The sequence below is a fragment of the Cervus canadensis genome, chromosome 2 (assembly GCF_019320065.1).
Source record: "Cervus canadensis isolate Bull #8, Minnesota chromosome 2, ASM1932006v1, whole genome shotgun sequence".
Lineage (NCBI taxonomy): Eukaryota > Metazoa > Chordata > Mammalia > Artiodactyla > Cervidae > Cervus > Cervus canadensis.
In genome coordinates, this window is record NC_057387.1 from 8,952,588 (window position 1) to 8,976,859 (window position 24,272).

At 51.9% G+C, this 24,272-nt stretch overlaps 2 protein-coding genes and 1 pseudogene across 3 annotated transcripts in view; 1 reads left to right on the forward strand and 2 right to left on the reverse strand.

Annotated features, from left to right (window-relative positions):
* KCNJ9 (potassium inwardly rectifying channel subfamily J member 9) overlaps positions 1–24,272 on the reverse strand; it is a 59,397-nt gene that overhangs the window by 14,319 nt on the left and 20,806 nt on the right. Inside the window, exons 2-4 of the mRNA XM_043452006.1 lie at positions 21,109–21,277; positions 14,852–15,695; positions 10,276–10,366 (exon numbers count right to left, since the gene is read on the reverse strand). The gene's annotated coding sequence lies outside the window, so the exon portion shown is untranslated. The remainder of the gene's footprint in view (positions 1–10,275; positions 10,367–14,851; positions 15,696–21,108; positions 21,278–24,272) is intronic.
* The window catches only part of KCNJ10 (potassium inwardly rectifying channel subfamily J member 10), a 34,879-nt gene continuing 14,375 nt past the window's right edge, over positions 3,769–24,272 (forward strand). The window contains exon 1 of one of the 2 annotated variants that reach the window (XM_043452040.1): positions 3,769–4,175. The gene's annotated coding sequence lies outside the window, so the exon portion shown is untranslated. Of the gene's footprint in view, positions 4,176–12,256; positions 12,404–24,272 lie in introns of those variants that run through there. The other variant, XM_043452048.1, reaches the window with a different exon arrangement.
* Positions 13,773–16,805, reverse strand: LOC122437390 (annotated as a pseudogene).

Consider the following 24,272-nt stretch of genomic DNA (forward strand, 5'->3'; position numbering starts at 1 on the left):
TAGGAAAGATTGAAGGCAAAAGGAGAGGGGGGTGGCAGAGGATGAGATGGTTAGATAGCATCACTGACTCAACGGACAAGAATTTGAGTAAATTCCAGGAGACAGTGGAGGACAGAAGAGCCTGGAGTGCTGCAGTCCATGGTGCTGCGCAGAGTCAAGACACAGCTGAGCGACTGACCAGCACAAGAGGAACCACCTAGTTAAAGAGATTCTGGGAAGAGCACTCTGGTAATGTGATTAAGCATCCCGTAACTTATGTCTTATAAATGTGAGTTTGTGCATATCTCATTTACTGAAAGGAAGTGGTATATCTAAATAATGAATCCATTCATGACTGGGGGTGAGGGGGAAGACTCAGTCTCTCTCTTGGCTTTCTCCTCTGTGGTCTGAATTATCCAGTTAGTAGGCACCCTAGTACTAATGGAAATTGTTCAGCCTTGTGGGGCCTGAACACTAAAATGCCCCTTGGCATCCTGTGGAGAGCATTGCCAACATCTGCTATTTCCAGGTGACTGTAACGTGTTGTCTGCTCTGAGCCTCTCATGCCTCCTGACCTGCAGGTTCCCTCGTCCTTCTGTCCCCTGGCTTTTCCCAGCAGGAGCCCCTCATTCTGCTGCCACTTGTGGATTCTCCTCCCCAGACAGCCTTCTCATCTCTGCTGTCCTCTGTGCTCTGAGGAAGCTCCTGCCCTATTATGGATGAGATAAAAGAGGAGATGAGGCCGAAATTGGAAGGAGTGAGTTGGAAAGAAGTCATTGAAAATAAGAAAGACAGAACTTGCTAAAGTGAGGAATGGGGTGGGGGGAGATCCTCAAAGGAAGACGGTTCCCCAAATTGGGAAACACTGGACTTTGCAACCCTGGCAAATTTCTCATACCAACGTGTGCTCATAGTGATGAATTTAAGTTTCAACCACGCAAATTCACTCTAGCATTACCTTGACACAAACTTTGGAGTCCAACATATGTGGATTCAAATTCCAAATCTAACATTTTCTGCTATGTTACCATAGGTGAGCTGCCAAACCTCTCTGTTTTCCCATCTCAAGTAATATGTGTATCTTGCATAGTGAACACTCACAAATATGAATTTCCTATGCCTTTACTATTGATTCCATATTGGGCTCCTAGTGACTGTTTTGAGACTTCTCTTTTGTAACAAGACAAAAATTAAAAACTGACTATGCAAAAAGCAATATACATAATAGATATCTCTATAATTATATAAAACATAAAAGAACAAAACTTCTATTTAAATCACTATTTTAAAATGGAAAACTTAACAATGCCATTCAAGCTATCTGTGCACTTTCTACCGTCTCCACACACCTGCCATTCTAGAGCTTCTAAATGCTTTCTAACTGTCCAGTCCTGCCACACTTTGAGTTTCAGTGAATGACTTTTCTGAACTACACAGAAGTGAAGACCATTTGTAAGGAACTTCTCCAGAGACTTCTTCACCACTGGGTATCTCTTTCTGCTTCTGCTCTTTGACTCTTCCTCCCCCAACTCCTCAGAGGAGTACTCTAAGCGTCAAGCTAGCGAGTTTGGGCTATGACCTGTTAGCAAGGGCCACCAGTTTCGGGTTTTGATCCAAGGACACAGGGTGAATACAGGCTGCCTCTTCCTTTGAGACTGGAGGGAAAGGTGAAGGGCGGGTCAAAGTCCTAGGCTGCTAGGGATCTTCCTGACCATAAAAGTGGCCATGAAATGAAAAAGAATATCCTAGAGAAATAGGCCAAAGGGAGACATGACAGAATTTAGTTGACCTGCCAATGGATGGAGCACAGGGTAAGGGTGAAGAATGAAGATGACTTCTAACTTTTTATTATGATTGACCGGGAGAAACACAGAGTAAGGACGGAAGTCATGAGAAGTGTCACACTTGGGGTGGAAGATGATGAGTTCAATTTGGTGCCTGTCCAATTAAGAGTGGAAATCCCCAGCAAGGAACTGGAATTGTGGAGGTAACCCTCTGAAGACAGCCTAAGACTAAAGACAGAGATCTGGGTATAACTCAGGAAACATAGTTGGAGCCATGTAAGTGATGAAGGCTCCAGGGGCAGGACATGGAAAGAGAACATAAGACTAAACCTTGAGTATTGGAGGCAGAAACTGTATGTTGGGATGTAGGGGCAGTGGAAGAAGATGAGACTGGAGTGGTCCAGGTCATAAGAGGCCTTCTGTTCCATGGTTATGAATTTGGACTTGATTTATAGATAATGGGCAGTCATTGAAAGCTTAAATTGGGAAGTGAAACAGTCAGATTTGTGTTTCAGAGACATTGGCGTTTCTTTTTAAAAGAAGGATTTCATGATTTGAAGGATTATTAGAGAGGAGAATGACTAAAGGTGGGTGTTGGAAGGCTGCTGCAGTAATCCTGGTGAGAGGTGATGGGGTCCTGGACCACTGGCAGGATGATGAGCTAGAGAGGAAGGGAGTGGGATTTATGGGATTTAGAAAGTAGATGCAATGCCTAGATAAGGGAGGTGAAGAAAGAGTCTAGGATTGCTGCCAGGTTTCATCTTGAGTCACCTTTCTTGTTCAGGAAAAATCTAGAATTGTTGTCAGGTTACCTCCTGACCCGCCTTTTTGCTCAGGAAGAGGCTAGGATTGCTCCCAGATTTCCTCTTGAGTCACCATTCTGCTCACCTCCAGATTAACCTCCCTAAAATTCTGCTATAGCTTTGTCTCCCCCCTGCTCAAGACACCTTCATTGCTCTCCACCGCCTTCAGAGCTGACCATGAATGGGCACAGCTCTATATTTGGTCCAGATCTTCCCTCACCACAATCACTATACCTGGGGTGCTTACCTTCAAACCCAGTACAACCCCCTCCGCCCCCGCACCCCCCACCATGGGGGCTGTTTGGACATTTATCCATTATAGGGTGTTTAGAAGGTTGAACTAAGCTAAAATTTCAAGTTTCTTTCCTTTTCTCCCCCCAAGATGTATTTCAACTCAATATGATAATACTGTTTACTGATTAGTAGTTAAATATCTATAATGTATAGAAATGGGGAAATAAATGATTTCTTTCTTAATACATGCCAAGAATGCGAGATTGTGGAGAAAAACCTCTCAAAACATGGATTCAGATAATTAAATAAGCCCTTTGTGATGATAAGGTTGAGAACCACCACCCTATATTCCAGTCCAAGATGGACCACTTTGTCGCTGTTTCTTTCCCAAGCCTACTTGTATTTTCCTGTCCTGCCAGAACTGTGTGAATGCAGTTGTCTCTGCCTTAAATTCCCTCCCCATCATCTCCTAGTACCTGAATCCTCTGCATTCTTTAGGGACCTTATCGGAAGTCTGTCCTCCCACCTAAGACCTCCTAAGTAGAGAGCTCTTTCCCTTTCTGCAGCCTCCAGCACCTCCCAGGCACTAGGGCTGCGTGTTCTGTCTTCTCTCAAACCAAGCCACTGCAGGTGGGAATGATGTCTGCGCATTTCGCAGCGCTTAGAAAACCGCAAACAGCGTGGAAATGGTGCCGAGGGATATAGCCGGGTAGACCCCGGAGCCCGCCCCTTCGGCGCTGCCTGTCGGGCCACTGGGCGGGTGCTGAATTCATTTCCACCTCATTAACTCGGCCCCAGGCCCGCCCCCGCCAGCTCCCGCTCCTGTTCCCCACCCCTGACACGACCGCCTCCTTTTTCTTCCTTCTCTTTTCCTCTGTCACCTTGCCAGCTCGGCTTCTATCGCTTCGCCTATCGTCTCTCCATCTCTTTCTCCCGAGTCTGTCTGGGTCTCTGTCTTCGGGTGTTGCTCTCTGCCCGGTTCCTCCAGCTGTCTGGGGCTCCGCTTCGTTGCTCCACATGCCCCGCCCCCTGCCCAGGCCCCTCCAATCCCGGCGGCTCGGGCCTGGCGCTCCACGTTCCCATTGGCCTGTCCGGAGCCCCCCGCCCCCGCCCGCCCGGCCCCTCCAGGTCCCTCCATTCACGCAAAGTTTGGCTCTGCGCTGCGGAGGGAGGGGGCGGCCCGGCCCGGCCCAGCTCTGCCCCCGGCCGGCCCGACCCCAGCCCCGGCCCCTGGACCAGCCCTTATCTGATCCCAGCTCCGGGTTTAAGAGTCCTGGCCCTGCCGGTCGCGCAGCTCCGTTCCTCACGCCCGCCCGCCCCGTCCGTCCGTCTGTCCCGCTGCCCATCCGAGGGGCCACTCCACCCTGGACCCAAGGTAAGACCCTGGCCCTAATGAAAGAGTGCCGCCGCCTAGGCCCGGGTCCTGTTTACCTCACTCTCCGGAGATACCGGGGCCCCCAGTCCCTGGGTCCCCACCCTGACTGGCCTCAGTGGTACAGCCCTATTCCTTAGCCTCCCACCTTGGGCGTCTGGGAAGGGCTCTCCAAGAAGGGAAATTTACCTAAGCTGGTCACCTCAGCGCTTTCAGCCCAGGAAGGGGCTTTCCTAATACCCCTTCCTATTGGGCAGACCTGCAGTTGCATCACAGCCTTCCAACTAATACAGTAACTACCACATCTAACCATGCACGCCCCACAGGCACTCCAGACAGCGCCCCCTTTTCCCAGGATCATCAGGTTACTCCCACTCCCATGCCCAGCCCCTTTCCCCGTCCCCATGCTGTGACACGTAGTTTCACCCACACACAGCTCACACAGCGGAAGAAAGCTGTATGTGTAACTACTGCTCCGATTAGGGAGTCGTCGTAACTTGGTATGACAGGGGCCCCCCTGCCCACTCAATTTCTTCCCTCCACTCCAACTTGCCTCCCATTTCAAGACATACCTCCCTGTTAATAACCCCCTTCCTTCTGCAGAGTGAGACAGTTGGGAAAGTGGGGTGGTGAAGAAACCAATACAAATTTGGACCCCAAAGGAGGCCTAGGCTTAAAGCCTGATGCTGTTACTTATTGATACACATTCTGGCTAAAGATTTTTAGCCTGTCTGCCTTGGTTGTGGTGCTTGAATTTTTTTTTTTTTTCCTCACCAGGACTGCTTTAGGCATTTCTGGGTGGGAGGGAGATGACGATGAGAGATTTGGTGTCCTGTCAGGAGTGACACTTGTTTAGGAATGAGGGGGGCTTGGGGTGGGTATCAGAAAACCAGTTTGAGGAGAGACCAGCAGCTACCACTGAGTTCCATTTAGTTTCATCTTGAAACTGTCTCCCTAGTCTCCAAGGATTTCTGTTCTATGTTCCTGGCATGATGGTGGGCACCATCCTGTGCTGAGGGGCAGGCTTGTTAATTCCTCACAGTATAAGCAGGGTACTAGGGACCAAGTGTAGAAGGAACCAGGTGTCCTGGTTTATAGTTAGTTCTTCAGGGAGGAAGAAATGAGGGAGGCGAGGGAGGGAAGGCGTCATGCCAAGGAGGGGGCCAGGGCTGGGCTAGAGAGGCAATAGCACGGCCCAGGCAGTGCCAACTCCTTTTCGCCACCCTCCAGTCCTTTGGTGGTGGTGGCGCGGGAGGGAGAGAGGGGGTGTTGGGGGTGATCTGGGCCAGTCCAGCCTCCCAAAGCCCTTGCCAACCTAGGTCCTGAAAGGAGCCGCTGTTTTCTGAGCCGTCCCCCCACCCTCCACCCTGAGCGGAGCAGCCAACTTGTCTCAGTGGGTATCAAATGGCAATGACTCCACTGGGGTGGGGGGGGGGTTATGGTCTCATCCCTTCTGTGGTTCAATGCAGAATCCCACTGCTGCCCCCTACTCTGCGGGAAAAAATCTGTCTCCCCAACATTGCCCCACATGCAGTCTGTGGACACATCTGTTTGTGTGGGAGGGCTAGTTGTCAGGCCCCTGGCATCTCCCACCTCGTCCCTGTGCCCCACTGGACGGTGGGTGCCCCATCTCTGCGCCTGCACCTCTGTGCACACTGGCTTGGGCTAGAAGGGAAGGGCCTGGCATAAGACCCAGGGGCCTCCTTCCCCTCCCTCCCTAGGGACCAGAAAGACTGGGACACTTGGATCTGGTGAGCTTAAATGAAATCCTCTAGGGCCACGCTGGGACTGATGGAATAAGGGGTTTAGGGCTCTGGGTGGGGGAGTGAGTCATGCAGAAAGACCCACTTGTACAAAAAGGAGAAACGGCCTCTTGCACCTTTTAGTAAAATGTTTGGTTTCTGCACACAAGATGGAAGGTAGGCTGAACCCCCTGGCATTGGTGGGGAGGGAAAGAGATGTTGGGCCACAGAGCCCCTCAGCTTTCCTGCCAAGGGTTATTTAGGACAGAACGAAGAAACTTCCACTCTCAATCCCCTCCCCAGCCAGCCTAGATTCTTCTCTTGCCTGACTGGTCAGTGCTACAGTCCCGGTTGAGGCCAAGCTGTCCAGGACGATGGTGAGGCCCTGGAAGGGGCAGAGAGAAGGGAGAGTCCAAGGCACACTGTTAAGATGAAACTGCAGAAAGATGAGAGAGATGGGAGATCTGGAATCCAACTGTTTTAGCACCCAGTGAAGGGTGGTTGGAAGGGGCAGCTCTTGGAAATCAGAGCTTTCTGAGTTTACCATATCACCCCTTCTCTTCCATAGGCAGTGTTCAATGCTTTTCCTCCTTCATCCAAGTTTATTATAGGTGTTGCCACATTTTCATGGAGACAGTGCATCTGCATGGCCCCTCTGCATCCCCTCCCACCATCAGAACCTTGAAAGGGCAGAGAGAAAGGGATTATGGGAAAAACTCTCCCGTGGGAGTCAGCCAGCTGGGAGCTGGATTTGAGGTTGTGGGGAGAAGGGAGGGGTTGGCTCTGGAATGCAAGAGAGAAGTGAGAACTGAAATGGTGGCCTGGAGAAGGAGGCTGGAGAAGCATGGGCTTGAGAAGGCTTAATTAGCACTTCAGGTCCCTGAAAAGGTGTAGTATTGAAGGAGTGGATGTGGCCAATGGCAGAAGACCTGGGGGAAGGGTTGGGGCTGCAACTTGAAGGACTTAGGCTAGATTTCAGGAAGCATGTCCATAGAAGGAAAGAGATCTGAAAAGGAGTTTGGAAAAGAGAGGGAGACCACCTTGTGGACTCTAGCAAAAACAAAAAAGCTCCCGAACAAAAAAAAAGCCCACCATTAAGGCTTGTGAGGGGAGTTGTGAAACTCAGAGACATGCAGGGATTACTGTAACAGGTCAAGAGGCCTCTTCTGGAAGGAAGGTGTGACCCACAGTGAGTCCCAGGGTGCATTTCTGTTGCCTGAGAGGCAGAGGCATAGTGTTAGGAGCACAGTCTTGGAGTCAGACTTCCTGGGTTTACTATCCGTCTTCTGCCGCTTCGTAGCTACACGTTTCCTCATCCTTACAATGGGGCCAAAAATTATAGTTGTAGATTAAGAGACTCAGTATTTGTAAAGGGCCTGGAATGGTGCTCAACAAGTGAAAACTAAAAAGGTACAGTTGTTGGTTGTCGTGGTTCTCCCACTTATGTGACTCTTTCTACTCCATTATCTTGCCTGGCTCCTGGGCCTGCCAGAGCCCTTCCTTGGGGCTTTTTCTGAGGTCTGTCCTGGGACTCTATCTCTCCACCCTTCTAGACTTTGGAAAGGAGGAAGAATTATCAAGTTGTTTAAGATGAGCTTCCTTTCTTCATTCCAACAGTCTGGCCACAGCCAGAGCCTGGGTCTCCACGTCCCTGGCCCTTTCTTTCCGTAAGTTTTCACCAAGCAGATGTCCTGTGTTCAACTCAAGACATGATAAATGTAACTGAGCTGTTAAACTTCCCTAAAATAGTGTCTTTCCCCACTCTGGGCAACTTATTTCTTCCAGCCAAAGATGGCAGCTTCTTCCTGTCCCCACATCTCACCCTGGTCCCCCCATGGCTCTGCCTGTCCCCTCCCTGCCCATTTCCCCCCACCCCCACAACTCCTTTCAGGTGTGTGAGCCGACCTCTTCCCTGTCCCTGATCAGCCTGTCCATCCCACTAGCCTGGGTGCCTACAGCAGCCTCCTTACGACTTTCCTGACTCCTGCCTTTCTTTCTCCTTGATTCTCTCCCTTAACTTCACGGAATCATCCCTGAAATTGTCATCATGAAGCATCAGTTTTACCTTGCCCCTTTCCTACCCAGACATCTCTATTGGTTTTCAGACTAAAGTTCCCAATCACAGTCTTCAAGCTGTTTTATACCAGCCTTTCTCCTATCCCCTCCAGCACCCCCTCTTTAGGGACCCCAATCTATTCAGACCTTGTACTGGGGGAGCATATCCCACGGCAGTCCCCGAGCCACACCCTTCCACCTTGGGCTCTCACATAGACCTATGGATCTTAACCTTGCCCCTCCTGCAAATCTCCATCCTCCTATTTCCCTATCTGCTCTATCATTTTGTACCCCTTCGTGTCAGCATCCTGCCTGTCCCTTGTCCTTTGTGTCTGTGACTTTGCCCAGGACAACCTGGGCAGTGGTAATATTGGAGGGGACATCCTGTCTCCTTCAATAACGGGGGCTCCTCTAGGGAGGGGCCTACACCCCTGTCAGATTGTGGACTCCCTGAAGCAAGCGCATCTTTTCCCTCCCCGGATCCCTCTACCCCAGGGCACAGAGTGCCTACTGACCAGCTTCATTCTAGGTTAAAAAGTCTTTCTGGTTGCTAATTCTAGGTGAGGATCCTGACTTTTAAGGCTTTAGAAGCTTAGGAGTGTCCTAGACTAGGGTGCACATTCGTGCATGCTAAGTCACTTTAGTCATGTCCAACCCTGTCAAGAATACTAGAGTGGGTTGTCATGCCCTCCTCCAGGGGATCTCCCTGACCCAGGGATCAAACCTGCATCTCTTACATCTCCTGCATTGGCAGGCAGGTTCTATCCACTAGTGCCACCTGGGAAGCCCAGACTAGGGTATACATAAGACCCTATTATCCAATTCTCCTGGGAACTGCCAGAGACATTTATCTCCTACAAAGCTCCCCATCCTGTGGAGACAGTTTCATCCTAAGATTATAGGCAGCAAATTAAGCATTGCCGGCCCAAACACAAAAATCCACATGGGTATCCACAGAAGTTTTCTCTCCTCACCAGGAAGGTCTGCCTCTGCCTGATGTTGGACTTGTCAGTGGGCATCTGGATTGCAAAAGGGGCAGAGACCAGAATCCAACCTGAGACAGGCCCGTGTTCTTGAGCATACCTCTGGGCGGGAGCTTGCAGGCTAGGAGACATGTGGAGATAGTTCTCAAGTGGGGTTAAGCCTGACCTTTTAGCATTATATACTCAGCTTCACCCCTCATCCTAGTTCTAACCCCAAGACCTTTTCCCTACATCTAAATTTCCCTGGTTGATCTGCTTTAAAAAAAAGAAAAAAAAAGACACAGGCAATGGCAAGAGGAGAAGGTAAGGATGTCTGTGTCTAGGGAGGTTGTTCTCAAACTTGTTGATTTCAGGACTCCCTTCACATCTTAAAAATTATTGAGTTTTGTTCATGTGGATTATATCTGCTGATAGGTTAGAAAGGAGAGCAAACTTAAAATATGTATTAATTCATTCAAAATTAACAATCAACCTGTTTTGGATGTCAACTTTAATGACATATTTTTAATGAAAAATAGCTATATTTAAAAACAAAAGTTTAGTAAGTGGCACTGTCTCCCTGTCTCCAATCTGTGTGATATCTGGCTTCACAGAAGACAGCTGGTATCTCATATCTGCTTCTGCATTCAATATGTTACAATATCACATTGATTCTGGAAAATTCTACTGAACACCCATGGAAAATGAAAATGAAAAAAAAAAGCAAATGACATATTAGCATTATTACGAAGATAGGTTTGGAAAAGCCCTCGGTGATCTGAATATCCTGGCTGATTTCTCTCAGCTGCCCATGGTCTTCTGAATATTTTCACTAGGGAGGCAGTATGGGATAGTGATTCATCACATGGGCTCTGGAGACAGACTACCTACTGAGCTTTAATCTCAGTTCTATCACTTGCTAGTTGTACAACCCTGGGCAAATTATTAACATCTCTGGGCTTCAGTTGTCTTGTCTATAAAATGGAACTTTTAAATAGTGTCTAGTTTTTAGAATTGTTGAGAATTAGATGATGTAAGGCTAGAAAAGGGCCTAACATAATGCTGAATAATATGAGCTCTTAGTAAATCCCAGAGCCTTGTCCCTGAATCCACTGCCCATGGGCCCAGAAGGCAGGGTGATGCAGAACTGACCTTTCCCATGTTGCAGATGTGGGCTTCTTGAACCAGACAGAAAAAGTGATTTGTGTGAGGTCCCAGAAAAAGTTAACAGGGTTGTTGGGCCTGAACCCAGGAGTCCTAATTCTTAGTCCTGCACTCTCCCCCTCAGACTGTTTCAGTGGAGGGAAAAAACTCAAGATCCTCAGAGAGGGGAGCAGACCTTACCTTTCCCCCAGCAATCCCAAGTGTGCCATCCATGGCTAAGGGCAGAGCAGGAAGGCGGATAGTGGGGAGGACCTCCTGGCATCAACAGCAACTGCAGAAGGAGAAAGCAAGCCAGGAGAAGGCATTCCTCAGCCCCGGTTTTCCATTGTGCCTTGCCCGGAGCACTTCTGTAAACTGGCCCCAACCCTCTCTCCTGTGGGTTCCTGACCCAGGGCAGAGGGAGTCTGTAGTCAGCAACACTGCTCCTCCGTGGCGTCCCTTTTCCTGCTCTCTGCCTGCAGCCCTTTCCCGAGCATCTCTCCCTCTTGGTCTCCCAGCCCTGGGGTGCCTTTCTGCGTTGCTCCAACCCTGCCCTTTGTCCTGTGGGCCACAGGCAGTGCACGCACCTTGGGAAGGCAGGGAGGTGCTGAAGGTGCTAGTGGAGGCCGGGGAGGGACTGGGGGGTGGTCCCTGGCCAGGAGGAGAAGCCTCTTCCCACAGCCTGGGAAAGGGGATGAGGCAGAGGGGGAGACAGACAAACATATGCTGGTGGGGGCAGGGGTGGAGGGGAGCTAGTTCCGGCTCTTCCTCTATCAGCCAGATCCCCCTGGGCTGAGCCGTAGGCACTACCTTGTCTGAAGCCTAAACACCCCGAACTCCAGGCACACACCCTGAGCAGGATTCTGGACGGTCAGGACCCACGTGCAGCCTGGAGACTCTGAGACATGGCAGACTGAGGTTTGAGACCTTGCTGCCTATTGCTTGGTTTTGCCTCTCCCACCCACACAGTTCCCTTGAATAGATGGGAAAACTGAGGCCAAAAGTGGGTGGGCTCAGACTGCGCACGTGCTTCTTCAAGAGTCCAGCCTGGGCGGAAGGATCCTGGTCTTCCACGGCACTGCCCCTCCTCCTCCCAGTCCCCCTGGCTTTTTCCACTTGGAGAGTCCTGACAAGTGGCAGGTTTGGGGGCCCTGGGCTAGTCTCCTTCCCCTGTCTCCTGGGCAGTGCCCCCAGGGGAGCCCTTGGGGGCTAAGATCTCTACAGTCTCAGCCCTGCCCCATCCCCTGCCTCCACCCACGAGGCTGGCAGCAGCGCCCCCCCTCCCCTGGGCTGTGGGACTGGGAGAGGGCCGAGGGGCTGGCCCTGCATACTAATGTCCTGCCCATTGTCAAAGCCCCTTTGTGCCCGGGAGCTCCATTGAGGCGGCTCCGGGGCGGGCACAATGGGGGCTCTGTCCCCGAGTTCCCCCAAACAGTCACCTGCTTTCAGAGCCTCCCCCCACCCCCACCCACCCCAGTGTCCGGAGGGCCCAGGGAGCGCGGGGGAATGAGCCCAAGGCCGGGGGGGATGGGCAGGAGGCGACCCCCCCTTCCCTGGGCAGGCTGGGGAGATGGGCACCCGGCAGGGAGTGGCCCCGGCTCCCAGGGGGCGGGGCCCGGCAGTCTCTGGACCGACTTGGAATTCAGGTTCCATGAGGCCGGCCCAGGGGAAGGGGCACGCAGCCTGCCCACTCCTTGGCTCCACATGCCCAGGCACCGCGGCCGGTGGCTGCCCGCCTCTCCTCCCCCTTCCACCACGAGGCTCATATATGCAGAGACACACAGGCGCACGCTCTTGCATGCGGCCCCACACACGCTCTGGTCCGCACGTCTGAGCGGAGGCGGCGCCTGGACCCAGCAGGGCGACTCAGGCACACCGACCCACCCGCCCTCCACCTGCCCTGCGCCCCTTCCACCAGCCTCGGGCAGCTCAGCGCCAGTCCCCCGCCCCCCACCGTGCCCTCGCTGCCCCCTGCTGCTCCAACACAGGTTATAACAAGTTTGCACTTGTGACTTCAAGAATGTAGCCCTGAGGCGGGAAATGTCCCACTGCTCCAGACCGCTCCTGCTTATATGTTAACCACAGACGCCGCCTCCGCTGAACTCTGAACAGGCTCCCCTCATCTCACTGCCCACAGAGAGGTTTGGTGGGCCCAGGACCCCCCGGCCCAGAGCTCCGCCAAACGCTGAATGGAGCAATGTGGGAAAGATTAACCCCAAGCCGCCCAGACCCAGGGCGACCACCTTTGCGCCTGCCCAGGGCACTCCGGGTCACAGCCTCTTACAGCCCTGTGAGGTAGACGGCATCATTATTATCTTCCTATTTTACGGTAAGGCTCTGACCAGGCGGCGTGATATATCCAGGTGGCAAGACTGGGACTGTATTCTGGCACGGAGGTTTCTTGCTGCCTGGATTTTTTTGGGGGGCGGGTGGGGGTTGTTGGTCACTGTCTGCCTAGGGGCTCCCTGGTTGGCTTGGTGATAAAGAATCCACCTGCAATGCAGGAGACCCAGGAGACTCGGGTTTGATCCCTGGGCCAGGAAGATTCCCTGGAGGAGGGCATGGCAACCCACTCCAGTACTCTTGCTGGGAAAATCCCATGGACAGAAGAGTCTGACAGGCTACAGTCCGTGGGGCCGCAAAGAGCCGGACATGACTGAAAGGTCTGAGTTCACACGCGCACTGCCTGCCTCTTGACTTCCTTGGATAACCTACTCCATGTGGAATTCTATCAGAGCCATCTTTTGCCCATCTTCGTTGGGAAGGGCATTTTGGGATGGGTGGTAGAGGGGAAAAAAAGGTACAAGAAGCTTAAATGGGTTTCTCAGTCTAGAAAGAACTTCAAAAGGTCACCTTGATCGCTGACTGCCTCTGGGCAGGGTGGGTCTACCTCCTTTCATTTGTTGCCTTCCAGTGAGCCCCACTCCCCTCTGCTGATTGGATCACTGGGGAGAGAAGCCACATGGCCTTCTTGTCTAGGGTTTAGGGATTGAGATCTGTATTAATTTTAAGTTCGTGACACCTGACTCTGACCTTCCCTGTTAATATCCTACGTCTGTATAAGGATCTATGGGCTTTCCTGGTAGCTCAGCTGGTAGAGAATCTGCCTGCAATGCAGGAGACCCTGGTGTGATTCCTGGGTCAGGAAAATCCCCTGGAGAAGGGATTGTCTATGCACTCCAGTTTTCATGGGCTTTCCTGGTGGCTCAGATCTGGGATCAAAGCCAGGTCTCCTGCATTGCTGGTGAAATCTTTACCAGTAGGACCCTTCTATTCCTTACCCCACTGCTCATCTTGGATGCTTCCCGACTGGCTACCAGATTCAGCTTAAGCTGCATGATTCCTCTGTCTTCCTCCATGCATGAACACTCTGCCCCAGTCTTTATTCTCTGGTTCTTCCATCTCCAAGTGCTCCTTCAAATGCTCCCCACTGGAGAAGGGGGCCTGGCCAAAATACAACTTCAGCCCGTCCGGCAGCACTCTGGCTCAGAGGAGGGATGGGGGGAAGCCACCTCGGAATCTAGTTCTGCATCTAGTCAGTATCTTCGTGCCACCCTGCCCCCGAACTTCTACTCAGACAAGGACTGTGGATGAGGGCTAAGTGGACAGTGGGGGAAGGATGGAGAGATTCCCTCCCAGGGTGACAGTAGACCTTCCCTAGGTTTCTCTGTAAGAGGGTCAGGGATTGTTCTTCATGCTCAAAACCTGAGAAGGAAAGGGAGTGGCGAGGGCACTCGTCGGGGAAGGTGGATCAGTTTCCTGAATACACATCAGAGGCACAGCGTACCTATGGGTTTCCATCTCCATTGAGGGTAAAAATAAAGAGGAAATTGTTCAGGCAGCAGCAGGTCAATTTTGACTTAACGGGAAGCACTTCCTGGGTGTAAGAGATTACTAGGCAAAGGGGAAGGATGAAGAAAGGTGGAGGACCCACTCCCCTTGAGGAGAAAGAGAGGCCTGGTTAAGTCTCCTATTGAACAGAGGTGGGAGGTCTAGGAGACAGTTTCAAAGGGGCTCAGAGCCCCTGCGGGCCGCGTGATTTCTAGCTGTCTCAGAGAAACTCTCTTGATCAGCTCCACAAACCCTTCAGAGAGTGTTGTTGGATCTGCCCTCTCCTAATGGGCCCCCCACTTGCTGTTTCTTCCAGCTCTTCTTGGTCTATCTCTGGGCCAGCTGCTGTTGGGGGAGGGCGGGTTAGGGTTTGGATTAGGCTCCTGAGGCCTGCTGATGGCGCACTGCACACCCTGGGCTGGGGCTGTGGTTGGGGGGCAAGACCTCAGTGGCTAATGCTCCCAGGTTGGCCCTTCTGGACCCGAGGATCAAGAAAGGATCTTGTAGGAAGAGAGAGGCTGGGATGAAGAAAGCCCGGGTCATTGTCTGATTCTGGTGCTACAAGCCAGCTCTGTGACTGTGGGAAAGTTACTCAGCTTTTCTGGGACTTGGCTTCCTCTTCGGTGGGATGAGGGGATTGGACAAGGTGACCGTGGGGGCCTCCCAGCGCCGACACGCCGTGACGGTACAGCGGTCAGAGGAAAAGCACAGACCTCGGTTTCAGAGGGCCTGGGTTCACCTTGCGGTCACCTCCTCCTCACTAGTGGCCCTCCTGGGCGAGTCTGGCTCCGCCCATTCATATGAGGGCAATGGCATCACCCAGCTCCCAGGGAGGATACAGGACGATGCAGCGTGCGAACACGCAGCACATGGCCTGGCTCATCGTAAGGACCGAGGCGGGGAAGTCCACGGCACACGGGAGCACAGACGAGGGGCAGCAACTCACCTGAGGCTGCGGGCACCCAGAAGGGCTTCCCAGAGAAACTGACATCCACACTGAGGCTTGTGGGAGGGGTAGAGAGCGACCAAGGGGTGTGGGGAGAGGAAGGGAGCTTCACCGAAGAGGCCCCGCTGTTTGCCGAGAACTGTCGGTGAGAAAGAGCATGGCCCATTCAGGCTCTGGGAGAAGCTCAGTGTGGCTGGAGGACAGAGGCCGTGTGTGAGGGGCACGTGGGGGGCCAAGAACACTGATGCTGGAGAGGGCAGCAGAGGGCAGCTCACGACACACTCTGACCTGCCTGGAATCCTAGGAGCTTGTGAGTTGGGGTCCCGCCACTTCTGTTGCATCTTCCTTTTCCTACTTTTCTTTTTCCCAAGCTCAGTCCTCTTGTCTTTGGTCATGTGGGTACACGGAAGCACTGGGCTCCCCAAGAGGACCTGGTTGGTCCAGGGAGAAGCTCTGGCCCCCAGCTATCTGACTTGGGACCAGCCTGGGGTCCAGGTCTGGAGTTTTCTGCCTCTCTCCTTTCCCACCATCAAAGAAAGGTCTGCTTTCTGCTGAAGACTCTGGATTCCTGGCATTGAGGCTCCCTGTGTACCCACGGTGGACCTTGGCTGCCGCACTGCCCCCTCATCATATAGAGACGTGAGAGTGTTGGTGGAGGTGGGCTGAGGGTAGTGCGGGGTGAGCACAGAGGGAAGCTAGACAGAAGACAGGCCTTCAGCCTGGAGTAAAGGCTGATGGGGAGACCGAGTCAGTGCCCTCCACTGTGCAAAAGCTGACGCTGTCATGGGAAACTCGGAGGAAGGACTTCCCAAGGATGAAGCAGGTCACACGCCAAAAATGGAGCCTGAGGGAGGGAAAAGAAATGTACAATATCAATCCTATGGGTTCTTTTAAAGCCAAGAACTACTTAGCCAAAGCTCTGTACTAGGCACTGAGGAGGTTACAAAGATGAACACTGCACTGGTCAGGAAGCAGTTCAGAAATGATTCTTCTGGGACTTTCTTGATAGTCTAGTGGCTAAGACTCCATGCTTCCAATGCAGGGAGGCCCAGGTTCCATCCTTTGTCTGGGAACTAGATTCCACATGCTGCAGCTAAGACCCAGAGCTTCCAAATAAATAAATAATTTAAAATAAAAGAAATGATTCTCTTGACTGGGACGGTGAGCATGATCCTTCCTGGGAGTGGAACAGATAAAAGGGCCCCTCTGGCAGCGTCTCCTGAGGATGCTTCCACACTGGGGGTGACGCTCATGCCTCCTCTGCTGCCTACATTGCCTCTTGGAGCCTCCACCGACTGGGCCCAAGGCCTCCCTCCTCACTAGCCGCACAGTGTCTAAGGTCCCAGACAGGAAAGGGGACCGAGAAGGGGACCCGCAGCCAGGAGGTGGTCAGCCTCCCTGTTATCTCTCAGGTGGGAAGTCGCACTGGTCCCAGGACCCTAAGAAGCCAGTCCCATCAGCCTGGCCTCTCTCTGGCATCCCAGACCTGCTGGCAGCTCAGTGGCTCCCTGGCCTCCACCCCAAAAACCTTATCTCCTGGGGCCTGGCATCCTGGGCTCTTTAAAAAATTTCAAACAGAATTTGTTTTATCATTGCTTAGTGACTTATTCTTTTAAAGCTCCATCAGCAGGGGGAATGGAGACCACTTCCGCCCTGACACCTTGGGTAACCAAGGCATTATCGTCCTTTGGACCCGCACCTCAGTGCCTTGTTTCCTGAGGTACTCCACAGTTAATGGGAGTACCTTCCAGGCCTCAGTCATTCCCTGGTCAATCACAAGGATCTGCACACCCTTCTTGACAACTTCCTGCTCATCTGTAGTCTGCACACCAGGAAAATTCTCAGTTTCTGTTAAGACGTCCCCCTGGCCACACTTTGTAGTCCTTATAGATTTTGGTAGAGCCTGGTACTTCACTTGCCCCCGTGAGAGGGTAGCAATTTCAGGTGAAGACATAAGGAACTTAACTGAAATCCAGTGTGCTCTCTTCAGAGATGCCTTTTGAAACAGCTGTGTGCTTTACCCCTCATCCTGGGCTCTGAGCAGCCTGCCAGCTGCCTGGAGCCATCAAGGCTGGGGTGGGGGGTGGGGAGCAGGAGGGCCAGGGGCTGCAGGGCATGATGGAGGAACTGGATTCTATTGGGCATCCCTCACTGAACACCTTTCCTACCTTTTGGCAGGGTGAATGGGTTTGGAGGGAGCTTCACCTTGGGAATTATAGGGAAGCAGGATGAAGGAGGTGGGCTGAAAGCCTCCTCCAATTCCAGGGCTGTAGTAAGTCCTACTTCATGAAGCACTGTTACCCGGGAGAAAGGACAAATAAGAAAGGGGGAGCTGGAGCACCGTCAAGCCCGAGGGGGCGTGGAGAGGCACCGTGAGTAAAGGTCCACGGGACTTGGAGAACAGAGGGTCCAACTTTGCCATTATATAAACGTCAGCAAGTTACTTTACCTCTCTGAGCCTTCGTTTCTCTAATTTGGTAGATATTTTTCTTTCATCTGCAAAGTAGGCTAATAATAATACCTTATATTTACATAAGGGCCTTAGAGATCTCACAGACTAACTCCTGTAATCCCAACCACACAATGGAAAGTTTTATTGCCTCCTTAGGTGCGGAAATGGAGCCCTAGAGAGATGAGGAGATTGATTGGAGTTCCCATGCCTGGTAAATGGCACAGACCAGGATGGCAAATAGTGGGAAAGAAGAGTAGATAGGGACCTCTGGCTGTGACTCAGACCTGCCAAGATAACAAACAGGTTTCATTTGTAAGGCTAACTGCATTGGAAAATGGCTCTCTGTATCACCATGTTGAGAAAGATTCTGAGGCTCAGTGAGAAAAAAAATGGACTGTGATGAACTGGTGATATCTTTGAAGGGCGGGGGGTGGAGTAAGTGATGGCCCACCTGCAGTATGGTTGGCATCCCCAGCCAGGAGTCAGACCATAGTTTCATCTCTAAGTCCTTTCCCCATACTAATCAGTTAGGTGAAGGTCAAAGGCACCTGCTTAAAAGAGAACTAAGATATAGCCTCTGCCTTCAAAGAGCTCACCATCTCTCAAGGACAGGGGAGTACTAAACAGATGATGTGGTAAAACGTCCCAGGAATGTAGAGGGCATCTAGAGGGCATTCTTGGTGGAGGGGCCTGCTTGATAAAAGATTGGGGGCTGTGCAAGTGGGGTGCAGGCTGCATTTGAAGAGCCAATGGCAGTTCTGTATGGCTAGAATATGAGGTCCAAAGGGTAAAAGAACCAGAGGGAGAGGCTGTGAAAATCAGGGTGGCATCAGATGGGGAAGGATTCAGAATGCTATGTCTAGACGTTTGGGTTTTATTGCAGAAGCTGTGGAACTCCTTGAGGATGGAAAGCCAGAGTGATGGGATGTAACTGTTGTCAAAAGGCGCTGCTGCGGCTGAGATGGTGGGGGTGAGGGAGGCGAGGCTGGGGGTGGGGAGACAGAAGATCATTGCAGTGTTTCAGGTGAAAGAGAACTTGGGCAGCCTCAGAGGAGATGGAGAGAAGCCCACAAAGGCAGAATTGATAAGACCTAGTGAGCCGCTGGGGGTGGGGGGGGCAGGAGAGAAACAGAGGGTGACTCTAAGTTTGCAACTTGGGCACTGAATGGGTGGTGATTCTGCGAACAAGAGGGGAAGCACAGAAGAGACCTGGTAAAACTGTTACCTCCAGTTAGAGGGAGCCTGTAAGGGTTGGACCTAGGGGGCAGAGGTGAGGGGAGATCCGAGGGAGTGGCTGAAACAGCCGAGGAAATGGGAGCAGAGTGGTTAGAGATGAGAACCAAGGAGGATCCCTGAGAAACATCAGTAAGTCAGGGTCAGCAAGAGGCCACAGCAAGAGAGATGGGCCAGATGTAAAGAGATAGGGAGATGGGATTTCCCTGGTGGTCCAGTGGTTAAGACTCTGCGCTTCTAATGCAGGGTATGCTGGTTCAATCCCTGGTCAGGGAACTAAGATGCCACAAGCCGTACTGTGCGGCCAAAAAAAATTAAAAAAAGAAGAAGAAGAAAAGAGAGAGGGAGGAGAGAGCCTGGAGGACCACCTCAGAGAGTGATGGTGAGACCCTCCACACAGTCTGTACTGACCCATCCAGTGCGCTAGGTACACCTGTGTGCTTATCTAACTCTCCCAATGCCCTGGTGAGGTTGGTATCATTAGACCCTTTTTTTTTTTGCAGATAAAGGAGAAGGAAACTCAAACAGTTTAAGTGATTTTCCCCAAATCCCAAAGCCTAGACATGGCAGAGCTACTAAGAGCTAATCAAGGTCTCCAGATCAGTGGATCTCCATCACATCGCAGTTGAGAGTCAAAGGAGAGTCAAAGGAGAGAGTGTCCGGAACGGACAGGCTGGTCATCAGTCTCACATGATGCAGAGACTGCTGGGGTCAAGGGCTGAGAAAACGCCCTTGGGTTTGATGACTGGAAATTCAGCTGTGACCTTGGAGACAGCTTCCTGGAGCTCTAGCTGCCACCCAGCTTACTGTGAGGATCAAGTGAAATTGCTTCTAACATGCTTTGCAGAACGCAGAGCCTGGTAGTGTGAAGGAGACTGGTGCTCTTGTTTTTATTGTTATTAAATATTAATAGGTTGGACCACTTGAGATTGCTGACATTTTAAAAAATGGGTAATTTCGTATGGTTTAAGCTAATCGTAAAAGGAGTGAGCTGGGGTGGAGGTAGGGTGGCCGGAGCAGGAGCAGCCCAGCTGCCCTGGGCACAGGCAGTCTCCTGGGGCTGGGGTGCCCTGCCCCCTGGTGGTGGGAAGGTGCGCTTCAGCACAGACCGCGGCGGGCTGTCGGGGGCAGGTAACCTGGTGAAGCTTGAATTCGCGGAGCCCTCTCATCTCTTCTGCTCCCCTCCAGCCATCTGTAGTCTTACCAGCACCCTCTATGCTAAGTGCAGCTGGGCATGGGGGTGAACTCTCCCAGGGGGCCTCTGTCTGGAAGAATACTTCTAACTTCCAAACTAGGGTGATCCTCTCAACTAGTATCATTGAGGATCAGTTGGGTTCTATGGGGAAGCTCAGGAACCCAGGCCAGGTGGTGACTGATTAAAGAGTCAGGGCAGGCTGACACATGAACCAACCCCTTGGTCATCGCCAGCCCGGCTCCTCTGAAACCTCCCCCAGTGTCCTTGGGGACCTTTTCGGTGCCTCAGGTCTTACCGATGACAATGAAATAACAATGACAACAGATGCTATTTGTATTAATGCCATTGCTTCTGAGCGCCTCAGCTGTGTCTTAGCGCCTGATTTTTCTGGTGCTTCAGTCGAGATGAGGAGGGGTGGGTTAATATCTCTGAGACGCTCTTCTGAGGTGAGGGCCCAGACGGGGCCAGGCCGGGAGGCTCCCGGGATGGCTGGAGCTGGGGCTGAGGAGGCACTGGTGCATCCTTTGTCCTCAGCTGAACTCCGCGTGGTGCCAAGCTCCTCACACAGGCCAGGACGTGCCGCCCTGCGGCCCCACACAATGGGTAGGGGCAGACGCTATGGCCGGGTGGTGACTCACAGAGGGAGCACACGCCGGGGGCAAGGGGAGGCAGGTGCATCAAAGAGGCAGTCGTCACCGGCTGCACGTGCCAGGAAGTCATCTCCCTCTCCAGCTGGGGAAGGAGGTCCCCGAGGAGCCATCCCCCCTCCCCCCGCCCCGGTAGTTCTTTGCAGGAACACTCTTCCCTTCTCCTATGGGACAGAAGTCACTGCCAGGGAATGGGGCGGAGGAAGGGGCTGTGGTCCTAATCAGCCCACACTGGCTGGGGTGGCGTCTGGACAGAGGAGAACATCTGACATGGCTCCATCTCTGTGTTCCTCCCTCTTTTGACCGGAAAGCACATGGAGGGTCAGAAGGGCCAGATGGAGGTCACAGGCTCCCAGGAAATGCTTTGAAGGCTTTTATCCTTTCTTTTGATCAGACTATGAGAACTTTCCAAACGTTGACACAAGGGAAGAAAAGCCTATTCTTCCTTGGGCCAGGGCCTTGTGTCAGGCCAAGGCTAGAGGATGGGAGGGAAGGGGAAGGAGACAGGAGGGTGGGAGGCAGAGCCTGCAGTGACTCAGCTGTCAAGGCAGGCCCCGGACACACACACGGCCCTTTTTTTTCCCACCTCAAGATTTGTGTGCGTCTGGCTCGGTTTCTATTTGTTTATTTTCTTTGGGGCAGGACAGGAGGAAGATTAATGAACAAAGACATCAACTTTCAAAAGAACCCCAAACCCAACTCCATTCTTCTCCCAACCTTGAGGGCTTACATAATCCTGAGTGCTTTTCTTCCAGGCCTTCCTTGACACCGTCTCCTTTCTCCTCTCTTCCCCTCGCTCACATTGAGAACACTTGGAAGCCTAGAAATGCCTCTTTTCAGTCCCCACTGTGCAGCTGATCTCCTCCTGGAGGCCTCCAAGGTCGCTATTCAAGTTGGAGCTGGTATCCAAAACAGAGATAATATGGTTGGTGAGAGGAGGCTAAGCGGTAGTCTCCTGTCTCCACCAAGGCCCGTGGGAGGGATAGGACCCATCTGTACCGGGAGGGGCTCAGGCTGGACCTGGACTTTTAAAGCAGGACATGACCTTGATAACTCTCAGGCACAGTGCATCCCAAATTGACCCAGCAACAGGTTCTAAAAGGCAGAAGGAATTTTATCCCAGAAGATATAGGGGTGGGTCATAAGCTCCCACACCGTGGATATCCTTGAAATCTGATTTGTCTTTTAAATTATATAAAAGTTTCTCTCTACTCCGTTTTACATTGTTTGTTGAATATTGGGGCTTCCCTGGTGGCTCAGACAGTAAAGAATTTGCCTGCGATGCAGGAGACCTGGGTTCAATCCCTGGGTTGGGAAAATCCCCTGGAGAAGGGACCTTCTCCAGTATTCTTGCCTGGAGAATCCCATGGACAGAGGAGGCTGGCAGGCTACAGTCCATGGGTCGCAAAGAGTTGGACATGACTGAGCGACTAACACTTAACTGTGTAATATTAACTATGTTTAATAGTAAAATAAGATTTCCCCTCAGAATCCTTGAGTGAAATTGATATCTTAGGAAGGTATGTTAAATTTAATCCGGTGGCTTTGAGCACCTCCTGGCACCCTAGTTTGAGAAGTATGGAGCTAATCTGATGCCCTTTTCCCCACAATTAAGGAAATAATGGCCAAAGAAGTTTAAATACCTACCCAAGATCACTGTTAGTTAGAGGCAGAATTGAGGCAGGTACCGAAAGCTCTTGTTCCCAGTCCAGCCCACTGCCTACCTATGAGTTCCTGATACCCTTGCTCCGTCTCCAGGATGCTAGGCTCAGACACACACCTAACTCAGCTGTCTAAGATGTGTATGGGCTTGGAGACCTGCCCAGCCTCCAGCTCTGAGGCCGATCATGCTCACAACCCCACTGTTTGTGCATAGGGCTCTCCCAGCGCATAGCGCCTGAGCATGATGGGCAGTTGTTGGGACAGAGTGAGCTGGCACTATGACTTCCTGTTTCTAGCCCCCCATTCATTATCTGTACCCCACTGTGACTGGTTCAGGTATTCCTGTACCTTCAAACCTAAAATAATCGGATAGTGGGAACTCTTCCTATCTTCCTAGAAACTGCCTCCCTCTCTGACCCCATTTCCAAATCCCTGCATCAAGAAGCCATTTCTGGAGGGAAGAAATAGGGCGGCTGGGAGGTTGTGGGGCTCAGAATGCCTCTACTAACATGGGCACCTTGGCTTTGGGATATGGGTGGGGATACAGTGTGACGCAGATTTTGGAGGTCGAGCTGTGATTTGATGGATAGCATAGTATTCCCTCGGGCTTCCCCGGTGGCTCAGACAGTAAAGAATCCACCTGCAACGCAGGAGACCTGGGTTTGATCCCTGGGTTGGGAAGATCCCCTGGAGAAGGGAATGGCTAACCACTCCAGTATTCTTGCCTGGAGAATCCCATGGACAGAGGAACCTGGTGGGCTACAGTCCATGGGGTCGCAAAGAGTGGGACACAACTGAGTGACTCACACACACACACACACACACAGAATATTCCTCCATATCACCATCTTCCAAAATCACACGTCCAGGATGCAAGACAGGAGGCAGAAGAAACTTGGAGGAGAAGAATGGATGGGCCAGATAGATGTAGGGGGAATGAAAAGACAAAGAGGAAGGTGAAAAGGAGGACAGACCAGGGGAGACACATCTTGGTAAAACAGCCAGTGTGAAATATGAGCAGGGCAGTGCAGATGATAGAAGAGATGAGAAGAGAGTTGGGAGCAGGGTACAAGGGGAGGAATGCGGAGGATAAAGACCTGTCGTGCAAACCTAGAAGAAACACGAGGACGGAGCAGTCACACAACAAAGAGCATGACCACCGACCCTCGGACGCACCCTGGGTGACGGCTGTGCTTTCTTCACCCCTGGCTGGCTCCCGCGAGCCCCCATCCTGCTCCAGGTGTCCGTCTTCTCTGGGTGTTGAGCGTGAAATTTGCTCAGCAAAGGCAAGTTCACTGTAATGTTAGCCTGAAGCTATAGTGGAGAGAACTTTGTAATGCAGCCAGAACTAGATACTAGTCTCAGCTCTGCTACTTATATATTGGGTCACCTGGGCTCCTTGAACCCCAGTTCCATAAGTAACTGAAGAATGGAAATTCTGCCCGGGACATCCTGGGCAGTCCAGTGGTTACGATTTCGCCTTCCAACACAGGAGGTGTGTGTTTGATCCCTGGTTGGGGAGTTTAGATTCCACATGCCTTGTGGCCAAAAAACCAAGACATAAAACAGAAGCAATATTGTAAGAAATTCAATAAAGACTTTAAAAATGGTCCACATTCAAAAGAAAAAAAAAAAAACCTTAAAAAAAAAAAAAAGAAACAAAACAAAACTCTGTTCCCCAGAGTTGCTGCAAAGATGAAATGTGACGTGCTGGTCTAAACTAGGCATTCAGGAAAGGATAGTTGCCCTCATTCTCTCTCCTGTTTCCCTGAAGCAGCCGTCAGGAAGAGGAAGTACTCCGTGGTCAGAAGAGAAGACTCCCCGGGGGGCTCTGTGAGTGGGCGTGCACCACAGGGAGGGGACCAGGTCCCTGCATCTGACCCCTGTGGGAGGCGCGGGGCTCGATACCCATGCAGTGTGGCTCTTGCCCCGCATTCTGACAGCCCAACCTTTAAATCCATGAAGCTGACCACAAGGCAGGAGAGTTATGGGATCAGAGCCCATCGCTGTTTTCCCACTTGTCCCCTCAAGTCTCATGTGCTCTCAACACTTCAACCAAAATGACTGGCTCCTCTCCCCTGCTGGCCCTGGATCTCCTCAATGCTATACCTATTGTTCCTACTGCTCCCTTCCCTGAGGGGCCTTCTCTTTGACCCCCACCCCCAAACTCCCATCTCTGAGGGTCCAGATCTTGCCTTCAGGCTCAGTCCCAGTGCCACCTTTATCTATAAC